The following is a 23049-nucleotide window of genomic DNA, read 5'->3' as shown; positions in this document are numbered from 1 at the left end:
GTGCACTTACAGAGATTAGGTAACACAATGTTGGAAATTAAGATTGCTCAGTAGACCGAGCATGTTAGATTGCTCTATGTTCATCAGCCTGGTTTCCCATAAATAGTGTCTATTTTGTAAGCTCTGCAGCAACCATCAAGGCCTGCCATGCTAACCTCATTCTCTTCTGGACTGTCCCACTGCATGAGAGATGTCCATGCCTGTAGGCTTACTGAAAATTCACCACTTTTTCCTTGTTTTATTTTCTTGTTGTTATATTTTTTTAATTTTATCTGCTAACTATTTTATTTAATTTTTTTAACAGGTTACATTTTCATGGTTTAAAAGCCAAATTTTGCAAAATGGAGTATTCAGGAATAAGTTTTCCCCCTTCCCCTTTCCACTGGCTACACATTCAACTCAGCAGATGAAACAAAAGTCAGTTGCTTCTTTTAAAACTTTTTAGAGAGATTTCAAGCAAAGTAAATGCAATGTAAGTTCCTTTCAAATAAGCATTTTCACTTTTATTTCTGATTAGGAAATCAGCATTATGTTCCTATATTTTCCATTATCAGTTTCCCTGCTATTATTGTACTCATTTCCTTAAGATAGATTACTGAAAGGAACAGGTCTAATATTTCTTAAAATTTTAAAGCATCCCTATGAATATTGCCATATTTAGGAAACAAATACATCTTCACAGTTAAATTTGAAATTCAGTTAACAAATAATATTTTGGCATAACTATGCCCCAAACATTACATGACACTTGAATGCTAGGAAAATATTCGTATGTCCGTGATTCAAAGTTAAGTGGTGTTCTCTATTTTATTTGGAAACCCTACTTAAGAGGTGTAACCTATTAAGTTCTCATTACTTTCTCACTCCATAAGAAAGAGCAGTGAAATAACAGTAGAAAACTGAATTTGAATCTTTGCTCCACCAACAAAACACACTATTTTCACCTTTTCATTGAGAAAGAACACTTTAATAGAATGCATTATAAAGTCTAGATTTTCATTCTATTCCATTGCAAAGAAGCTACTTAATTCTACTCCATGAGTCAGGACCCAGAAAAGCCAGGAGTTTTTTGCAAAGGACGTGAATAAGAACAAAATTAAATACAGTCAAGCATGTATAGCCAATCCTTCCTATCTGAGAACACTGCCTTAGATCAGATCTCTTCTTAAAATACTTCACCAAGGATCCTATCTAAGTACAGGAACTGCCCGGCAGGCTTGTAAGTATAAAAATCCTAAGTGATCTTTTCCTATGAGTTCTTTTATAGAGGGTGGGATGGCTATGGAGGTTCCTGAAGGTTCCCCAAGAAGCCTCATAAGGGCCCTGAGACTCCATTTCCCGCCTTTCCCGCAGACCCCTCCTCAGCACACTGTCTCCACAGGCCTGGCCCTGCACGCATGCGCACGCTCCCCTGATGGGCAGGGCTTTCGGGCTTGTGGCTTCCTGCCCTCCAGCCGCTGCTGGTGACGGTTGTGAACGGAACACTGAAGGGAAGCGCGTGTGCACAGGGGGGAGTGCGCGGTAATGGTAGTTGGGGGAGGAAGGGAATGTACTTTGGCCCTTTTCCCTCTATTCCGGGTTTAATATATCAGTTTTATAAAAAAATAAGGGTAATGGCTTCTCTGATTTATGGCTTGTAATGATGTCACTGAGCTCACTTTTGTGTGTGCTCTCAGTTATTTGCATCTGTAGTGTCTGTATCAGCGGCTGCTCCCTAAGCTGCGCTCCTGCCCTCCTGTTGCCGCCCTGTGCTGCGGGGGAGCATCTGTACCTCCGGAACTGGGAACACACAGACCCAGACGCGGCAGCATTTATTGATTATTGGATTGTCTAGAGTTAAATTGCGTTAGGAAATTTAATAATGTAGAGCAAACTTAAACGTGTGTCAAGTTTGTTTCTGTTACATTCTGATAGAAAAAAATGAAAGTTTCTTCAGTTTTTGAAAACCGTTCTATTGAAGAAAGAAGTGAAGAACATCATGAAAAGTTAGATGAAATTCTAATGTATATCTTCATTGTTTCACTATAATGCTTGTTAACATAAAAATATCAACCAACATTTATAATGAACCCACCCATTTTTTAATTGAGAATGTTCACATACTATACAATCAATCAAAGATCCAAAGTATACAAGCAATTGCCCCTGGTACCAACATACAGCTGTACATCCATCACCACAATTAATTTTTTTTCAATTTTTAGAACACTTTCATTACTCCAGAAAAGAAATAAAGACAAAAAAAGGAAATTCAAATCCTCCTATACCCCTAACCATCCCACTTCCATTATTGACTCATAGTATTGGCATAGTACATTTGTTACTGGTGATGAAAGAATGTCAAAATACTACTAACTGCAGTAAATAGTTTGCAATAGGTATATTTTTCCATATATTCCCTTGTATTATTAACTTCTTGTTGTAGTCTCATACATTTGTTCTGGTTCATGAAAGAGATTTCTAATATTGTACAGTTAATCATGGACATTGCCCAAAACAAGGTTCACTGTTCCATACATTCCCATCCTTTAACCTCCAACTTTCCTTCTGGTGATATACGTGACTCTGAGCTTCCCCTTTCCACCATATTCATGAACCATTCAGCACTGTTAGTTATTCTTACAATGTGCTACTGTCATCTCTGTCCATTTCTAAACATTTAAGTTCAACCTAGTTGAACATTCTGCTCATAATAAGCAACCACTCCTCATTCTTTAGCCTCATTCTATATCCTGGTAACTTATATTTTGTGTCTATGAGTTTACATATTATAATTAGTTCATATCAGTGAGACCATACAATATTTATCCTTATGTGACTAATTTCACTACATATAGTGCCCTGAACATTTCTTTATCAACCTATTTTTCAAGACAGTTGTGTTCTCACACCATACATTCCTTCCTAAGTAAACAATTGATGTTTCCCTGTATGGTCACATATTTAGGTAATCACCACTGTTCTAGTTTGTTAATGCTGCCAAATGCAAAACACCAGAAACAGATTTTCTTTAATAGAAGTGAGTTTATTTGGTTACACAGTTACAGTCTTAAGGCCATAAAGTACCCAAGGTAATGTATCAACAATCAGGTACCTTGACTGGAGGATGGCCAATGGTGTCCAGAAAACCTGTTAGCTTGAAAGGCACATGGCTGGCATCTGCTCCAAAGTTCTGGTTTCAAAATGGCTTTCTCCCAGGATGCTCCTCTCTAGGCTGCAGTTCCTCAAAAATGTCACTCTTAGTTGCTCTTAGGGTGTTTGTCCTCTCTTAACTTCTCTGGAGCAGAAGTCTGCTTTCCACAGCTGTCTTCAAAGTGTCTCTCATCTGTAGCTCCTCTCTCAGCTCCTGTGCATTCTTCAAAGTGTCCCTCTTGGCTGCAGCAAGCTCGCTCCTTCTGTCTGAGCTTATATAGTGCTCTAGTAAACTAATCAAGGCCCATGCTGAATGGGTGGGGCCACACCTCCAAGGAAATTATCCAATCAGTGTTATCACCTACAGTTGGGTGGGTTGCATCTCCATGGAAACAATAAAAGACTTACAATCTCATAACACTAATAACATCTGCCCACACAAGATTACATCAAAGAACATAGCATTTTGGGGGACATAATACATCCAAATTGGCACAACCACTGTCACCCCTATATACACAAGGACATCTCCATTTCTTCCACAAAGCAGGAGGAAGAGTCAAAGAAGGTAAAGAGACAAAAGAAAGAGAAAAAAAAGATGACAGCTGGGAAGCAACAAAAGGAAAGGCAACATTAAACTAAAGTAGAATAAAGAGTCAGACAACATAACCAATGCCAAGAGTCCCATACCCCTCCCTTATGACCCCCTCTTATATGCATTTAGCTTTGCTGCATTGCCTTTCTTACATTAAAGGAAGCATAATACAATGATTCTGTTAATTATAGTCTGTAGTTTGTGTTGATAGTATTTTTCTCCCAATACCAGTCTATTTTTAATACCTTGCAAGGTTGACATTCATTTGTTCTCCCTAATGAAAAAAACATATTTGTACATTTTATCACAATTATTGAGCAATCTAGGTTTCACTGAGTTATAGAGTCCCAGTCTTTAACTTTCCTCTTTCCTTCTGGTGTCCCACATTCTCCTAACTTTCCTCTTCAACCATACTCACAGTCATCTTTGTTCAATGTACTTACAATGCTCTGCTACCATCACCCAAAATTGTGCACCAAACCTCTCATTCCTGTTTTTTCCTTTCTGTCTGTAGTGTTCCCTTTAATGTTTCCTGTAGTGCAGGTTTCTTGTTCAAAAACTCTGTCATTGTCTGTTTGTCAGAGAATATTTTAAACTCTCTGTCATATTGAAGGACAGTTTTGCCAGATAAAGGATTCTTGGTTGGCAGCTTTTCTGTTTCAGTATCTTAAATATATCACTCAGTTTCCTTAGCCTCCATGTTTTCTGCTGAGAAATCCACACATAGTCTTATCAAGCTTCCTTTGTACGTGATGGATCACTTATCTCTTGCTGTTTTCAGCATTCTCTCTTTGTCTCTGATGTCTGATAATCTGATAATGAAGTTTCTTGGGATAGGCCTATTCAGATCTATTCTGTTTGGGGTACACTGTGCTTATTAGATCTTTAATTTTATGTCTTTCATAAGAGATGGGAAATTTTCATTGATTATTTCCTCTATTATTGCTCTGCCCCTTTTCCCTTCTCTCCTCCTTCTGGTTTATCCATGACATATACATTCAAGTGTTTCATGTTGTCATTCAGTTCCGTGAGCTGTTGCTCATATTTTTCCATTCTTTTCCTTATCTGTTCTTTTGTATGTAGGATTTCAGGTGTCTTGTTCTCCAGTTCCTGAGTGTTTCCTTCTGCCTCTTGAGATCTGCTGTTGTATGTCTCCATTGTGTCTTTCATCTCTTGTTTTGTGCCTTTCATTTCCATAGATTTTTCCAGTTGTTTCTTTGAACTTTTGATTTCTACCTTATGTAAGCCCAGTGTTTTCACTATATGCTTCATCTCTTTTGCCATATCTTCCCTAAACTTTTTGAATTGATTTAGTATTAGTTGTTTCAATTCTTGTATCTCAGTTGAAATGTAAGTTTGTTCCTTTGACTGGGCTATACCTTCATTTTTCTTAGTGTAGGTTGTAGTTTTCTTTTATCTAGGCATCTGGTTTCCTTGGTTACCTTAATCAGGTTTTCCCAGCCAGAACTGGCTCAAGTCCCAGAAGGAAATATTCAGCACCAGGTTTCCCTGTGTATGTGTCTTAGAAGATTGGCACACCCTGTGATTCCTCAACTCACTGTACTTTTCCTAACCTGCCAAACAGGTGGTGCTTGTCAGGCTCTCACTCCCAACTGATGTAAGGAGGTGTGGCCCCTTTTTATTCTCAGTGGAAGTTATTTCTGGTTTGATTGTTTTCCCCCAGGCCCTGGGGTCTGGTTCTGAATGGAAGGCTGCTTGTAGAACTGGACACCACCTCTTTCCTCTTAGGGAGGATAAACCCCCCAGGGAGTTTTCATTTGCATTTAAATAGGTTCTTTGCCTCTCGGACTCTGCTATCTCCACTGTTGTCTGGGTCTGAGCACTGCACAGTGAAAATGGCTGAGATTTTCTTCACTGCAGAGCACTGTGAACTGAAAAAGTCTGAGGCTTTCTCCACTGAGTCACTCAGGTTGAGAGAGAGAAAAAGGGACATAAAGCCCTGTTTCAGGGTCAGTCCACAGCCCCCAGTTTCACCTGTTGGCCAGTGATAGCACCCAGTCCTCTGGGCTCCCCCTCCTGGGAAAGAGAAATCCCCTGGCTCTTCAAGATCAGTCATCACTAAAAGCCTCTGCTTGTTGGGGATTTGCAGCTTGCATTGAGTTGTCCACATTTGCCAGGTGAAACCCCAGTTGGAGCTGGACTGAGTATATTCACTTGTTCAGAGAGTACTGCTCTCTATCACAGTGATGCTTTGCAATTCAGGCTGCCATTGGAGAGGGAGCTCCTGGCTCAGGTCTACAATTTCTACTCAGAGATTCCACACTGCGATCTCAGGCATTCCTCCCAATCCAGGTTGCTGCATGATGTGTGGACAGTCATGGTTGTCCCCCAGCAGTTATTCCAGATCATTTCCTAGTTGTTCCTGGTTGTTTATTAGTTGCTTCAGGGGTACTAACTAAGTTCCACTCCTCTCTGTGCTGCCATATTCTTCCATCCCCAAACCCACTCATTTTTGAAGAGTGTGAGCATCCTTGCTTAAAAGAATATAATCAAACATTTATTGAAATTGTAATAGCAAATTATGATGGAATTGCAAGCACAGATTGGCTATAACAGATGCCAAGATTTGAACAAAAATCAACAAAAGCATTATGTTTGAATCAATTGGCTATATGGAACTTACAATAAAGGGTATTGCATATTTTGTAATTTTTTTGTAAATAGTGTGCTGTATCTCTACTATCAAAATTTACTGTGGGAGGATGAGTGTATTAATACTTTAAAGAGAGTTGGTTTAGGCTGTTGAAACTTTGTCAGCACATCTTTCCATATGTACCTGGGGCGCTAATGTGGTTTTATATTTGTATTCTGGGGGAGTGGAGGTTCTGAGTGAATTGGGTGTGTTTGGAGAGGGGGGTTGTGCCGGTTTGAATGTATTGTGTCCCCCAAATGCCATTATCTTTGTGGTCTTGTGGGGCAGAGATTTGCTTGGAATGTGCCCCACCCAGCTGTGGGTGATGATTTTGATGAGATGTTCCCATGGAGGCCTGGCCCCACCCATTCGGGGTGGGCCTTGATCAGTGGAGCTATATAAATGAGCTGACTCAAAGAGAGGGAACAGAGTGCAGCTGTGAGTGATGTTTTGAAGAGGAGCAAGGTTGCTGGAGAGGAACGTCCTGGGAGAAAGCCATTTTTGAGGCCAGAGCTTTGGAGCAGACGCCAGCTGCCTTCCTAGCTAGCAGAGGTTTTCTGGACGCCGTTGACCATCCTCCGGTGAAGGTACCCAATTGCTGAGGTGTTACCTTGGACGCTTTGTGGCCTTAAGACTGTAACTGTGTGGCAAAATAAACCCCCATTTTATAAAAGCCTATCCATCTCTAGAATTTTGCATTCTGCAGCATTAGCAAACTAGAACAGGGATCCATGTGTGTTCATCCTTGGCTTGTTAGGGGGTCAATAGGAGGGCATTTTGTGCCTGATTTTGGGTGTTGGGGAGAAGAGGCTGCTGTGTTCCTGGAATCAGGATATTCTATATGGTTATTTGTGGGCCTCTTTGGGATTGTAGAAATTCAGGGAGTATGAGCTCAATTGTGCATGTATTTGGGATTGCATTCCTAAGAATTCATAGTTCAGGGTCTATGTATATATTTTAACAGGCTGGTGGAAATGTGATATGTGTATTCAAATGTCTGAATTGGTGGTGTCAGCTTATATATTTGGGATTAATTGGAGGTCATGAATGTGTTTTTTGTATGTGGCTGAAGCTCAGTGTTTTTGGAGGGTGTGAGATGAAATTAATGTATATCAATGGGGTTATTTATTTGTAATTTGAGGCTTTGAGAATGTTTTTTTTTTCTTTTTCATGTTGTGCACGCTTTCCCAATAAATTGTAGAGATCTTTTTGTGTTTAAAAAATGTACACATAAATATATGCTTATGCATATGGGCAGTGTTAAGGAATGTGTCTGTGTATATTAGTTTGTAGGGTCTGTGTATTTTTTGTATTCAGGAAATGTGGAGGCATTATTTGAGTTTAATGGGGGCATGCTGATTAATGATGTATGCTTTGGTGATTTTCAGGAATTGTGTGCATACTTTGGTATTTTAAGGTAGCTGTAAGCCTATTTTAGGTAGCTGGCAGGATGTAGTATATGTTCAGATGAAAGGATTGTGGGATTGTGCCATTTGTTGAGTCTTATTCTAGAAGATGCTGGAGTTATTTTTGTGAATATTCACAAGTGTGGGGAATATGTATATACAGGTAGTGTGGGGGCTATATATGTATTTGAGAGTATAGGGTGTTTTTTGCATATGTATAGCATTCTGGAGAATTGTGGGTATATTTGCGGCTTGTGTGTATTGAATGTATGTGTATTCAAGGGTCACAGAAGTTTGGATATATATCTTCTAAGGCTATGAATTTGAATTTATTAGTAGAGAATTATTAGTATGTATTCTGGGAAGTTAGTCTATATATACCTAATGGAATGATGGGGTTGTGTGTTTATACATGGAAATAAATATCTTAGTTTGCCTGAGCTGCTATCACAAATACCACACAAGAGATTGCCTTAAACAACAAATATTTATTGTTCTGTGGTTTGAGGATAAAAGAAATCCAAATCAAAGTACAGGCAAGGCTTGCTTTCTCCTGAATATCTGCAGCGTTGTTGTGTTGACTGCTGGTAACCCTTGGATGCATTTCTGCCTCTTATCACTTGCCAATGTCCTGTCCTTTCTAGTTTCTCTAACTTCTGATTCTTTTTATAAGGTTTGCAGCAATCTAATTAAAACATACCCTTATTCATTTGGGCCACACAATAACAAAAGTATCATGTTCAGGAGATCCTATTTACAATAGGTTCCCACCAATAGTAACGTATCTAATTTGGTGTACATAATTTAGTCTACTGCAGTGGGATAATTGTATTTTTATGTTTTCCAGGTATATGATATAATTATATCTGAGAATTTGGGATATAGGAGTGGGTTTGTGTAATTTGGGATTTGGCAGGGGATTTATGTGTCCTTATATAGGGTAGAATGAGATATTTCTTTGTTTCTTCAGAGTGTGTGATTGGTTTGTATGTAAATCCAGAAGTGAGTGGAAGAATTGTATACATTTATCCATAGGATCTAGCATGTAAGAATTATTCACAGCCTTCCTTGGAAAATGCTAGGGTTTTCAAATGTGTCTTTGGGAATGTTTGGGGTTCATTGAGGTGAGGTTTTATTCTGGATATATGGGAATGATGTATAATGTTTTGGCAATGCATATATTCAGGTATTGTAAATATTTGAATGTCTATGTATGTATTTCCATGTGTGTAGGCTTGTGTATAAGTGTCTTTATAGGTCATTTGTGTGTGTAATAAATGGTTCACTGAATGTCTTGTTATACTGGAATGTAATGCTTGAAAAAACTGGTGCAGTTGCTTGTATATGTGTTTTCAGGGCCTTGTATAAATTGACATCTACAGGTTGGTTGTAGTTCTATATGCATTTGAGTTCATGGAGTTCATGGAGTATATATTCTTTGGGATGTGGTAATTTCAGCTCTGTATTTGGAAACTAACAGGCTGTGTAGGTTGTGCTTTTGTTCAGAAATTGTGAATATTGTACCATTGTTGAATTGTGTGTGTGTCCATTGAGGGGGGGGATATATTAGATAAATCTACATTTTCTTGGTATTTTTAGAGAGCTGTGTGTATGTAGTGTATTTAATGTATGTAGAACAGAAGTGTGTTGGTTTTATGTCTGTTTTCAGGCAGATTTGTTATTTGTTATGTCTGTGCAGTTGTAGAACTGTTTGTGACTATTCAAGGTGGGTAGGTTTTGACTGTAGAATTTAAGAATAATGGGTGATTTGACTGTATTTAGGGTATGGATACAATTAGGCATATTTATCTAGGATATACGAGGTTTCATGCATCTGGAGATATGTAGGGTGGTTGTGTTGGTATATTTAGGATGGGAATTGAGGGTCCTATTTGGGTTACAACTCCATCCTGTACACTTGTTCCTGTGAAAAGGGATCAGCTTTGCTGGAGCTGGTTCATATTAACAAGGTGTGGTGTTTTAGAGCTGTATGTACCCCAGAAAAACATGGTTTTTTATCTTAATCCATTCCCATGGTTAAGTAGGACATTTTATGGGCTTGCTTTGGGTAAGGTGTGGCCCACCTCAACTAGAATGTGTCTTTATTCTATTAATCACATCCTTTATAAACAGAATGAAATTCAGATAGAAAGCCACCAGAAGCAAGAAGATGAAATTCAGCGGAACCCAGAAGAGAATGGAGAGGCCATATGCATTGCTACATGATAGAGACATCCCAGACACCATTTCTGATGACTCCTTGATTTCAGCTTTCTCTTTGCATCAAAACCATGAACTTACAAAATCCCATTGTTTAAACCACCCATTGCATGGTATTTGCTTGAGCAACCCAGGAAACTAAAACACTTGGGATAATTCATTGTGCATATCTTTTCTCATGTCTGTGTTCACTGACATCAGGTTGGCAGTCTAAATTGGCCATGATGGGAATATTTCCTCCATAAACCAGGGATCCTCCTTCTCTTCATGGAGAGCAGATTATTGTGCATTTGTCAGAGGACCATTCTGGAGTCTGTGGGTGTGGGGGTGTGCTTAGTATATACATGTAGAGAGAGATCATTCAGGCAACACCGTAGTAGATTTATTGGCAAATCTAAGTGAATTGTCAGTGGAATATTTGTAGATTTTTTGTCCTTTTATGTTTGCAGCCATCCTGGGTCATTATGAATTTTGAGTTGCTCTTGATCCCATTGGCCCATGCTTTAGTTTCAAAAGTGTTGGAGATTTCCTGCTCCTCCTCATGCAGATGCATTCAGGTGTGTCTGAGTTTTAGGATGTTCCTTCTGCTTTCATGTGGTACTTGCATCAGGGGACCCTAGATGGGTAGGGGTGATGGACAATGGCTCTGTGTAGCCAAACTTCACAGCTGAGTTGTTCATATGACAGTCAGCTCTCCTAAGATAGTGTGGCTTCCTGAACAGTAAGTCAGATGGAACAAGTCTCCCAGACAAAAACCTCTGAGAAAAATCTGGACATCCCCAGATGAAATTGGCTTCTCTTGTTCATAGCTAGTGGTCAAGAATACAGTCCACTAAGGGTCTTACTTTGGAAAGGATGCAGAGCCATGTGCCCCACCCCCAACCTACTGTCTGCTCCCTGGTTGCATAATATTGGGTAGTGATCAGGTCAGCTATGGGAGTAATACTCAAGCAGCCTATCTCCATGGAAACCTGAGACTTCAGGAATAGAAAGGGCCTCTAGCTGTCAGGGAGGTAACACTGGAGAAACTGCAGATGTAGGGCTGGAGAATGGTGGTTTGTGAGGGCTTGTAACACTGGAGAGTTCCAGATAAGAGGAGAATAGGCTCTGACTCTCCTGAACCAAGGTGAGATGGACTTTTACTTATTTGAAGGCTTTGGATATTCTTAGCATGGGGAAGCTCATATCAGCTTCATGTCTTTCTTATAGGGTCCCTGGACCTTTATTTTCTCTATTCCACATGGAGCTGAATCCCACTGGAGGGTGCCAAGTGATGGTGGAAAACTTCTGACCACACATGCCTCCTACCTCCCTGGGGCCCTCCCAATTATTTCTGGGCCTCACTCCTTATGGTGAGTCTCCTTTTTGCCTTTTATTCTTTATGATGTATCCTTGTGCCACCAAAAGACACAGACATCCCTTTTTTGAATGCTCCAATGAATGATTCCCTATGTTATGGAGGAATTCTTTTTGCTTCCACTGCACCTTTCATTTCCTAACCCATCATAATGGCAGAATTGTGTTCAATATAATGTGTTTATTAAGAGAATGGTGCTCTTGTTGCCTTTATATTTTAAAATATTGTATTTTTAATTAAAAATGCACAGAAAGAATACACAGTATAATTCTTTGGATTTTGTTTATTGTTTCTCTCTTTTCATTTTGTTTTTAAATGGTAGAGCATGGATCCTGAGATTTAGGAGACAGGAATATGAGTTTTCTTTATCTTGGCCCAGCACTGAAAAGCTCCCACTCAGATTGTATGAGTGAAAATTGCTTGAAGGCCTGAGGTGTGGTAAGCTGATTGTTCTGCAACAAATATTTTGTGGAGGGAATGTCATGGTTTGGGGAAAAGATGCACCCTGAGGAATCGAGTCCTCCTGGCACGGAGCAAGGTGGAGTGAGACTGATGGTGCCCTGGAGGAGGGTCAAGGTGTCAGAGCCCCGAGCATCACAGGGTTAGGAGTCAGCAGGGCACGTGGTTGGATTAGTTGGAGCCACATTTACCTTCATCTCACTCCTCAGAAATAATCTCCAGTTCCTCTTTGAGTGAAAACCCACCCCTCTTCTGAAATTTACCTTAAACAATGGGAATGAAGACCCCACACAGGCAGAGGCCAATCCTCTTCAGGATCTCATATCAAAGAAGTCCCTCGTGTCTTAGTAGATCTTCCCTCGGGCCTCAGAATGGACACAGCAAATGTCAGCAGGCACGAAGTTGTTCCTGACTCAAAACTCTAAAAGCTAGTGGGGCAATGAGAATCTGAAGTAGAATCTAGAAGAATCAAACCATTCACTCCACCAGAATTTACTCAGTCTCAATTATGTAAACAAATAGGCAAACCACAAGAGTAGGAGGTAAAACTCACAGCATATATATCTAATAACAAACTTCTATTCAGAATATGTAAAGAATGCTTAAAACTCAGTAATAACTTTTAAAAGCCAATAAAAAATAGGTAAAACATTTGAACAGACACTACAAAAAGATATATGAATGGGAAATGTGCAGAAGAAAATATGCTCAATATCACTAATGAGCAGGGGAATGAAAATTGAAACCAATATATGAAACCAGTACACATCCGATAAAATGGTGAAAATATAAAAAGACTGACAATCCCATAAGTTGAAGGAAATGGAGCAACTGGAATGTCTATACATGACCTGGGGGAGTGTGATATCATGTGGCTACTTTGGAAAGCAGTTTGGCTGTTCTGTATAAATTTAAATGGGCTCATCCCACATGCCCAGCCATCCCACTTCTAGATAATCAACTAATAGAAATGACAGTGAATAGTCAAAGCCTCGCAAGTTTCCATCAACTGATAACTGGGTAAGCAAATTGTGGTATATTCACACAGTGGAATACACTGTGCCATAAAACAGGGCCAATTATTAACACACAACTTGGAGGATTTCAAAATTTTATTCGCAGTGACAAAAGCCAGACCTCAGTGAACACACATGGTGTGACTCTATTTATATTACCTTCTATAATGAACATACCTACATTCATAGAAAGCAGATTCATGGTTGCGTCAGGCAAGGGTGAGAAATGAATGGATGGTACCTGGATGAATCTGAGGCCAGTTCTGGGTCATCCTCTTACTGGCTCTGTGACCTGGATGAGTTGTGACTCATGTGTGAAATGGGAATCACCTCTATGTCACAGGCTAGTTATGGCATTTACATAGACCTGTAGCATGCCTTGAACAATACTCTTGGTAAAGATATTAAAGAAATGATAGCCATTATTATCCCCACTCTAGTTCTTGCTTATGTTGATGTCCTTGTCCCACTGAAGACAAGGACTCTGTTCTCCCATAAGGAAGTGCACAGTTTGGAGGGAGATGGAATCATGAACAGTTGGATCCAGCACATGGTGAAGGGGCTGTGATGGGTCAGAGTAAGGGGCTGAAGGGCTGGACCTCAAGAATAGTAAGTGTAACCTCAGGGAACTCCGACTTCTTCACCCCTCTAGATGTTGCTATCTTTTGACACTGAACTGAGACCCACATCCTCACAGAACACTCTCCTGATGACTTCAGACTCCCTTGGGTTCCTTTTGAACCCTTTCAGAGTAGAAATGATGGACACCATGGGTTGAATCCATATCCTGGGTAAGCATTTTACTTTCATATCTTTAATGCTAGCAACAGTTATCGTAATTAAATGTTATTCTTCCTGTCATACTGAAAAAAACCCCACAGAGAGACCACGAGTCACAGAGTCACCAGATGACAATAGTGAAATTGAAAGTTTGATCGGACTGGCCCTAAAACCTCACTCCCCATTGCATCTTTCTTCTTCCTTCTATATTGCACAGTATGTACTTGCACCCACTCCCAGGAGTATGGGGGGAAGGCATTTGCAGGGGATGAATCAGAACGTGTGTATAAGAATTCAGGGAAGCTTGGTGCAGAGACAACACTACCCTCCCAATAAGAAGCAGAAAATCAGCTCAGGGATCACCAGTAGAGACATCTGTCCTTGAGGATGTTCAACAGGGCCTCACTCCACATCCCCCCCCCCTCAAATGTGACCCCATTATGGATCTGCAGGCATTGAGCTCCACTCTCCATTCTTTCCATCGGTATTGTGAGGTGACCCAATTCTCCTTTACCCAGTCCTCAAGTCACACAACACTAACACAAAATGTGACAGGACATGTCTTATGGCCAAGGGACCATGGCCTGCAGACATGGAAAGCAGAACGAGCTCAATGGAAGACAGACAAGAGCTGAGAGAGGCCAGGAATCAGTAACAGGGCCTTATACAAGCTTTGGTCCTGCAGTAGAAGGTGGAGAAAGTGAGTCACAACTCCAGAGATACCCGAACAACTCCCTTGACCCAGAGTCACCTCCTTTGGCTGCTGCTGCATGTAGCAGGAACCCCTGCAGGCCAAGCTCACTCCTTACTCATCCACTCGTCAGCAAATTATATCTATCATGGGCCCAGATTAGAATTAGGGTATTAAAACAACCCCAGTACCTCATCATTGAGAACCTAGATATCATAACACCTCAGAAACCTCTTCAACCAAGAACACAGATGTGGCTGAAGGCTGACCAGGCATGGACAAGCCAGGGCCCAGGAGGGGAAGCAGCAGTGGGAGATGGGGTGTCCTCCAAGGAGGAAACTGCTGCCCCTGCTGAGAAAGGACAACTGGAAAGGGACTTGATGGAGTGGTCCTCCCTCTTGAGGCCCATCCTGTCAGGGGAAGCTTCATCACAGAGATGTAACTGAGGCATTCCTTCCTGTATGGAGGGCCTTCTTGAATGCAGCTGCTTCCCAGCTTCTGGGAACACTCTCAAGTGGGAGCCTGGGTCAGGGTTAGAGTAGAGGCTCTGCAGCCAGATTGCTGGGCTTAAACCCTGATCTCCTAGGTCAGCTCTTGGACTTTGTGACCTTGGCAAGTGTCTCACCTCTCTGAGCCAACACTCACCTCTCTGTGAAATGAAGATAACACTGCTAACTGTGTACAGTTGTAATAATTAGAATTAATATATCAAATTTCTAGGAGCTCTGATTGTTGTTTATTCTTACTATTACCCAGGCAAAATTCCACTATTATAGCCCACTCTCCCTCAGATCAAAATTAGTTATATAAAAAAATTAGTTATATAAGCCTTTGCTTCTAGGATCTACAAGTCAAGCAGTGGGACCCAACCTATTCACATTTGAATTCTTCACAGCACCCTTCACAGTGTCTACACATAGAAGACCACAGAAAAATGTTTGATGAATGAAGGGTTAGATGGAGTGAGAATGTTTTTAACGTAGCCCTACAGTAGGAGTGCAGTAATCTGTTCTTGAATAACATTCTCCTCTCAAGGTTTATACCTTGTTGAGGTGAGAAGTCATATCTACCTGTGGTGACTGAAAAAAGACAGAATTCCTCCCCTTCCTGGCATCCCTGCCCTTCCCCAGGTGACTCAACCATGCCTTCCATCCCCCTCTGCCTCTGGGATCTGATTTTGAGTCTTCCTTTCGCACTTCTGCCATCAACAGGTGGATGTGCTAAGGCTATGCTGCTGGAAGATGAGAGACATGGAACAGACTGAGTCTTTTTAGTCATCCCTGACAGGTGAGTGAGCCCAGACTAGAGCAGAAGTGTCCAGCAGAGCCAAGGCTAAAACCCTGACCCAGAGACTCCTGAGGACAATCAACACTATGCATGTAATCCACTGAATTTTGCAGTGGTTTGTTAATCTGCACTATTGTGGCAATGGATAACTGGAAACTAGGAGAAAATCACAGTCATAGAAACAATGTTACATGAGTAAGTGGGTTGTTTCCTCAGGAATTGGTATCTTCTCTTACATGTTGATGAACAGATGTTTTTGATAACTGTCAAATCTGTATTTTCATCTCCCCATTTCTATCTGCAGAACCAATTATATTATGAACACATAATCTAATTGCTGACTGGACATCTCAGAAATTCAGTGTGTGTTTGAATCCAGGCAGGGGCTATTTGTCTGTACCCTGTTTCCTGCACTACAATGTAAGGTTCACATGTTTAAAAAGAGAGAGAGAGGGAGATTCAAGACACAGCAGCCACTTGCTATTTATGGACCTTATTTGGATCCTGCTTCACACAAATGACTGAAAACAACCAACCAACCAATTAGGGAAGGGTGAAAATGGATTATTTGATAATATTGAGTAATTATTGTTTCTTTTATGTGCAATAATGACATTGTGGATATTTTTGTTTAAATCCCTACCTTTTAGACTTATATACTATAACATTTATAACTGAAATTATGTTGCTATATCATATCATATGATGATGTATTTTAATAATGCATGTTTCATTATTTAGAAATTATAGAAATGCACATCTGACATAAACTTTATTTTAATATTTAAACTTACCTTATTGTTTTCAAGCTGGCAAAGTGACTAAATTTTTTGGATGTCAGATGAAAAGTGACCACCAAGGCAGCATATTTATCTCTTAATACAACCCATTCCTTTTGTACCAGGCCCTGGGACAGGGGCCCAGCAGTGGGAAGGGAGGCATTTTGCTTAGTCCTGAGAGATGAGAGGGGGCTGCTATGTAAAGATCTAGGGACAACCCCACACCCAGAAGTTCTGCCCATGGTGGGATGGAGCTCAGATCCAACACACACTGCATGGAATCCTCCATCTTCTGTCTTCTGGGGCTCTATAAGTTCATAGTTCTCAGCCCTGCTCCTACACCACATCCAGATTAAATACCAACTCACCCTTTTGTTATTAAACAAGTATGTATTTGTAAAATACTATCCTAGTAATTATAATAATTTTAATGACAATAATTATAATAATTGTCACATCAATGAAATGACAGAAGTTAAACTAAAGTGAGATTAATCAATATTACTTTTAAAGACCAAAGAACCAACAGATGTTTTGCTGTCATTGAAGATAGTGAGGTTCAGTGGCTGTGAAAACTGAATCAAACTTTCAGCTCCCAAAGTTGAAGCTGGAACATCAGTGGCAAAAGGCCAAATGGCAAAAACTGGGACTCCACCATTACTTTTGCAATATTCCGTTCTTGTAATCATTTTCCCTTCTTTAGCATGTTGAGCTTCCTCCCAGTGGCCAGCGCTTCCAGCTCCTTTTTTTTGAGCTTTGCTCACATAGTACATAATAAAGTCATCATTGATGGAAGTGGTTCTTTCCAATTCTTTGTCCAGGTCTTCAGCCATCTTCTTGTAGAGGTTGTGCTTCTGATAGGCAAAGTTGATTTTTCTATATACTTAGCAAAGTTTCCTCTCAGTTTCTGAGCAGTAAGATTCTTCCTTAAACGAATTTCTCTCAAGTTGCAGCACATGTTTTTGGTAGACCTCAGGAAGTATTTGGGGCTTCATTTGAAACTTCTCATTTCATTTTCCAGCAGTGAATTTTCAGATTGCAAAGATGTTTGCTCATTCTGCAGATTTTTTACTTGACAGGTAATCTCTTCATTAATTTGATTTTCTTCACACACTTTCTTGAGTATTTCTTGTTTTTCTCCTTCCAGCCTTTTAAAGGAAATATTTAAATCCACAATATTAGTGAGTTTATTTGGACCAAATGCCAATTGATAGATTAAGGTGATCTCCAACTTTGGATTCCCTCTTTTTGTCTGATTCCAAGTTGCCATCACACATGTTAAGAGTCTCGAATGTCGTCAGGGCAGTGTATGATCTTCAGCACGGTGTCACTGAGAGATTTTATCTGGCTCTCTTTACCCTCCGCAGCCTCTTCATTCCTGCCTGGGAGTGTTCACCCACTTTTAGCTGTTCCTTTGCTTCTCACGCCCTTTGCTTTCATCCCACAGTTTCTCAGGCAATCACTTGTAGATTTTCCTGAAGATGAGTGTTTTCCTTCACAGCATCTGTTCTTTCCTTCTGAAGTTTTTCTACATTCATCTGGGATGATTTAGGGTCTCTTTTGCATCAGTCATGTGAGATTGGAGGAATTTTACTGCCCTCTGGAGTGATGGAGGCTTTTCTTGAAGGAGAGCCATCGTCATTCCATGAGGTGTGATTTTAGGAGACTCACTGTTCAGTTCTTTATCCAGACGGTGTCTTGTATCTTGGAGTGAAGAGTCATTCAGATTTCTGTTGAATGCTGCCAAGCACAGAGTCGGTAAAGTCAGAGGACCGGCCTCCACCACAGACGACTCGAGGGCTTCGTAGGCTGGTGTCATCAGGCCAGTCTTCTCACCAAGTTCATGACATTCTTCCACAGAGGCAGAATAATGTCAGCTAGCTTGTGTTGCCTCCTTATAGCATTTCAGCACTTTAATATATAAACCACCACCACCACAATACATATCAGGATATCCCGGAGAAAACTAATCAGATCTGGGAGTTTTCTCAGGCTTTCAGAAATCATTAACATAGCACCACAAAGCTGCTCTAGCACCACCTGGAGAAACACTTGGGTGGCCATCAGCAGGCCCTCCATGGCTCCAGAGCTCACCACAGCTCTGCCTCTGGATGCCAGTATCCTGTTAGGCACAGCTGACTCTCTGGAATCCTTGGAGGGTGCCGTCTCCAACACAAACAAGTGCCTGGTAACCAGGACACACTGTCAGTTGGGCAGGGAGAGGGGGAGGCCAGCAAGGTTCCATAAACCAGGGCTTTCTAAATTTCTCTGCTCTCGGTACAAAGCTAACCCACCATTTCGTAAAGACAGCCAGTCCCATAGGAATATGTGCACCCATTTTGATTTTGCCTTCTCAGGACACTTACACCCTGTGGGTCAACAGTGGTCAACTTCTGGTGATTTCCTGTGATTCAACCTCAGATTTGTGAGTCTTGGCACTGGCCAGTGGGGACAAGGATGGTTGGGGAGAGTCTTGGCTTTATGTGTCCCTCAACCTTTCTACCCAGGTCAGGCTGGTGGCACAGCACAGATTTGGGGCCAGGGGCCTGAGCAGTGCCACTGTGGATCCCCAGCTACAGGAAGGGATTGAATGGCTCTTCCCTCTCTGGGGAGCAGACCATGATGGAGAAAAGGAAGCCAGATTGAGACCTTGAAGCAATGTTAGAGGCAGAGCACAAGGCCTCTGTGGCCATAGTGAGTGCTCTAGAATGGGGAATGGCCATCACAACATAGGCCTCCATGCCCTGAGCACCATGGGAACACATGGAGAAGTGTAAATAATTTAGTCACATATAAGAGGAAAACTAAGGCATATAAGGGTTAATACCAGTGGTTTCAGTGTGATAGATATTTATTTCTCTCTCATGGAAGAGTCTGAAGGGAGGAAACCCAGGCCTGGAATGGAGGCTCCATCCTTATGAAGGACCCAGCCCACTTATATCTTGCTGTTCCACCATCCTCCCCATATCACCGCATAGCCCCAAATGGTGACCTGAGATCCAGCCATCATGTCCATATTCCAGGCTGCAGTAAGCAATAAGGAGGAGAAAGCTATAACCCTTCCTTTTAAGAGACTTCCAGTAACATTGCATCAGCCAAAACTCATTCACAGAATGCATCTAGCTCTGAGTGAGGACAGATTTGTGTATTCTTTTACATGGGCATTGCTGATCTGATTAAAATGCATGTTTTGTTACATGGAGAAAATGGACCAAGGGCTTCAGCAGGGAGCCTGCTGCTGTTCAAGGCACCTGTGTGAAGGGAGGCTGGTGCCATGAAGCCTGGTGTGACTGGCCTAAAGAGAAATAAAGGAGATCATCCTGTGCTCTCTCTCCTGACTTTTTTTGATGTTTTATAGTCTGAGGTTTTATTGTTAGAAATGATAAATGTTGACATGTTAGACCGCGACAAGGTGCACTGTAAGAAACACCCTCTCCCCTTACACATAATCACCACCCCAGTTATAACTGGGAGTTAATTTCATATTTGCTGCATATTATCTTGGAAAATTCAGCTGCCAGATCTCTTTAAGGGCTATATGCCAAAATGCAAACACCCTAGCCATGTTCTTTCTAAGAATCCATTTCCACAGAACACTTTTTCCAGTGCAATAAGAAGCCAAATCCATCAAATTGAGCAAGGTTTTGAAGCTCAGATATTTGCTGCATAGAAGATTTAGAAAACAGAGAGGACAGTTTAGCTGAGGAAAGTTTCTCTGAGGTATCCTTTCCCCCCATAAAATGTTTCTCAGTTTCCAAAGCTTTTAAATCATGGGAGTAAGAATAAATATGCACATTTTAAGGATGATGGGGTTTGTGAGTGTTTATTAACCAGAGTTTGAGGGGTTTGGGTTTTCTGTGAATGTATATATTTTGGGACTTGGGAAGGGATATGGGTTAATATCAGTTGTATGGAAGAATTTGTGCATGGGGGCTCTGATGGGTTGTACATGTTTTTGGGAAATGGAAGGGTAGGTTATGTGTGTTTATTAAGGCATGAGGTTTTTTGCATGTCTTCAGGATATGTTTTTGGAGGGGTCTGGAAGGTTTTATGAGTACTTGGGAATGAGTGGCAGCATCCGGGCTTTCTGGGGTTGTGGAGTCTATGTGAGTTTCTGGTGTTTTGAGGTCTGTGTATTTACTCAGGGATTATAAATGTTTTGTGTTTTTAATCACTTTGTGTGTATGTGTATGGGAGTTGTAGTAGTTTGTGTATGTTTGGAGGTGTGGCATATTTACTCAAGGTTTATTATATATGTGTATTTCTATTGAGAAGATCAAGTTTGGGTGCCTTTTGTAGGATTTAGGATTCTGTTTATTTGGATTCCGGCAGGTAGTAGAGGTGTGTTTGTGTGTTTGAATTTTCAGTGTTTGATGGTGTCATATGCAGAGGTGGATTCTAGGTGTGTGGAGTACGTGGGGAAGTATAGTTTGTAGCTGCATGTATTTCAGTCACTGGCAGTCACGGTTGTGTATTTGGGGGGCAATGATTACATATACTTGGAAGGTTAGATGTTACATGTGAATCAGAAAGCACAAAGCTTAGGGTGCTCTGTGTGTTTGTGGGTTCTAGGGAGCTGTGGATCCTGAGTCTGTATTTGCTTGGTGTGGGGCTCAGTGTGGATCTCTGCAGGGTGTGTGGGTGTGAATGGGTCACTGGGGCGGCTGGATGGGCCAGGGTCCAGAAGGGGAGTGATGGTGCAGCTGTCGTACGTGACCTGAGCCTTTATGATTCTGATCATTTGTGGTGCTCTCACTCATGCCTGTTCCTTCTTGTGGATGGTGACCCCCTGAATGGTCAGTGACGTCCTGCTCATCCTCATCCAGATGGGTCTGGATATCTTAGTTCTGCTAGCAGGGGGATGTGCCTTGGGTACTTGAATGTCTTGTTGTGCAGGGTCCTGGAAGGGGAGGCAGGAAGATGGAGGGCAGAGCATGGGCAGATCCCTCCCCTCCCCCAGGGTGCTGTGCTCACAGGGTGTCAGCCATGAGGTCATGGCTTCCTGCCAGGAGTCAGCAGTGGCAAGTCATCCCTTGTATGTGCCAGAGGGGATGACGCAGGGGAAAGAACTTGATGGGAGATAAACAAACCCCAAGAACAACTCCAGTGGGAGGATTCTATGCCTGCCTCTGCTACTTTCCCCCTCTGTGGCTCCCACTGTAGGGTAAAGGACACAAGCCCTCAGTGTGGTCTCCAGGAGGGCCCTTTGTGGCCTGGCCATGCTGACCAGCCTGTCCATGCATGCACCTACTGCTCTCTGTGTGCTCCAGGGACCCCAGCATGAGTCCCAAAACCTAACACCATCAGTGTTCACACTCTCCTGCTTGGCTTTCTCTCCCTGTGGTCTGTCCTGCTCTGCTCTCCCTGACTCTCAGTGACCCAGAGGGTCACCTCCTCCAGGGAGCCCTCCTGGCTCCTCCATGGTGGGACAGGATGTAACTCCTCTGTGTTCACACAGCATCCTGGGCCACTGTTCTAGTTTGCTAATGCTGTCAGAATGCAAAACACCAGAGATGGACTGGCCTTTATAAAAGGGGGTTTATTTGGTTACACAGTTACAGTCTTAAGGCCATAAAATGTCCAAACTAACACATCAGCAATTGGGTACCTTCACTGGAGGATGGTCAATGGTGTCCAGAAAACCTCTTAGCTGGGAAGGCATGTGGCTGGCATCTGCTCCAAAGTTCTGGTTTCAAAATGGCTTTCTCTCAGGACGTTCCTCTCTAGGCTGCAGTTCTTCAAAATGTCACTCGTAGTTGCACTTGGAGTATTTGTCCTCTCTTAGCGTATCTGGAGCAAGAGTCTGCTTTCACTGGCCGTTTTCAAAATGTCTCTCATCTGCAGCTCCTGTGCTTTCTTCAAAGTGTCCCTCTTGGCTGTAGCTCCTCTTCAAAACGTCACTAACAGCTGCACTGAGTTCCCTCTGCCCGTCAGTTCATTTATATGGCTCCATTGATCAAGGCCCACCCTGAATGGGTGGGGCCATGCCTCCATGGAAATATTTAATCAGAGTTATCACCTACAGTTGGGTGGGGCACATTTCCATGCAAATTTAATCAGCACCAAAACATCTGCCCCACAAAACTGCATCAAAGAATATGGCTTTTTTCTGGGGGACATAATACATTCAAACCGGCACAGCCACCTCTTTGTCCATCTCCCAGGACACTCACCACTCTCAGAATAAATCCCACTCCTTCTGTCCTTCAGCCATGCTCAGGGCCTCTGCAGCTCTGGTCCCTCTGTCTGAAATGCTCCTGCAAAACTATTCAGAGCGGCCTTTCCTGACTGCATGACATGACATCTCCCCTGCCATCCTTCTCTCCTCCATTACCTGCTTCATTTTTCTCATGTTAAGTAAAATAAAACAACTACCTGAAATGGACATTGCTGGGAGAAGACTCCTTCCTGAGAAGGTCTTTTCTGGAAGACAGAAACAATAGACCTGCATGGACTGCCTGAGAAAGTGGGACACATCCTGCAGAATTACAAGTAAATGCTTGGTGATAAAAGTAGTTTCCATCCAGTAGAGATAGCTCATTGGAATGGAGCAGACTGCCACAATAATCAATGTAAGACCTTCCTATGTAAAGTGGATGCAATGTCAGCCAGTCTGAATGTTTCCACACTTGCTTCCACTTTCGCCCTCTGTGAGCTTCCTCTCTCCACTCCCT

The 23049-nt window shown here is 41.8% G+C and overlaps 2 long non-coding RNA genes across 2 annotated transcripts; both read left to right on the top strand.

Annotated features, from left to right (window-relative positions):
* Positions 1-460: 460 nt before the first annotated feature.
* On the top strand, positions 461-11513 carry LOC119505561. The gene is made up of 3 exons (XR_005210758.1): positions 461-472; positions 10456-10563; positions 11216-11513. It is a non-coding gene; the product is annotated as an uncharacterized LOC119505561 (long non-coding RNA).
* A 205-nt stretch (positions 11514-11718) lies between these two features.
* On the top strand, positions 11719-15594 carry LOC119505560. Its single transcript, XR_005210757.1, has 3 exons — positions 11719-11801; positions 13491-13629; positions 15521-15594. It is a non-coding gene; the product is annotated as an uncharacterized LOC119505560 (long non-coding RNA).
* The last annotated feature ends 7455 nt before the right edge of the window (positions 15595-23049 follow it).

Source organism: Choloepus didactylus, chromosome 10, assembly GCF_015220235.1.
Source record: "Choloepus didactylus isolate mChoDid1 chromosome 10, mChoDid1.pri, whole genome shotgun sequence".
Lineage (NCBI taxonomy): Eukaryota > Metazoa > Chordata > Mammalia > Pilosa > Megalonychidae > Choloepus > Choloepus didactylus.
This window is presented reverse-complemented; position numbering and strand designations above follow the sequence as displayed.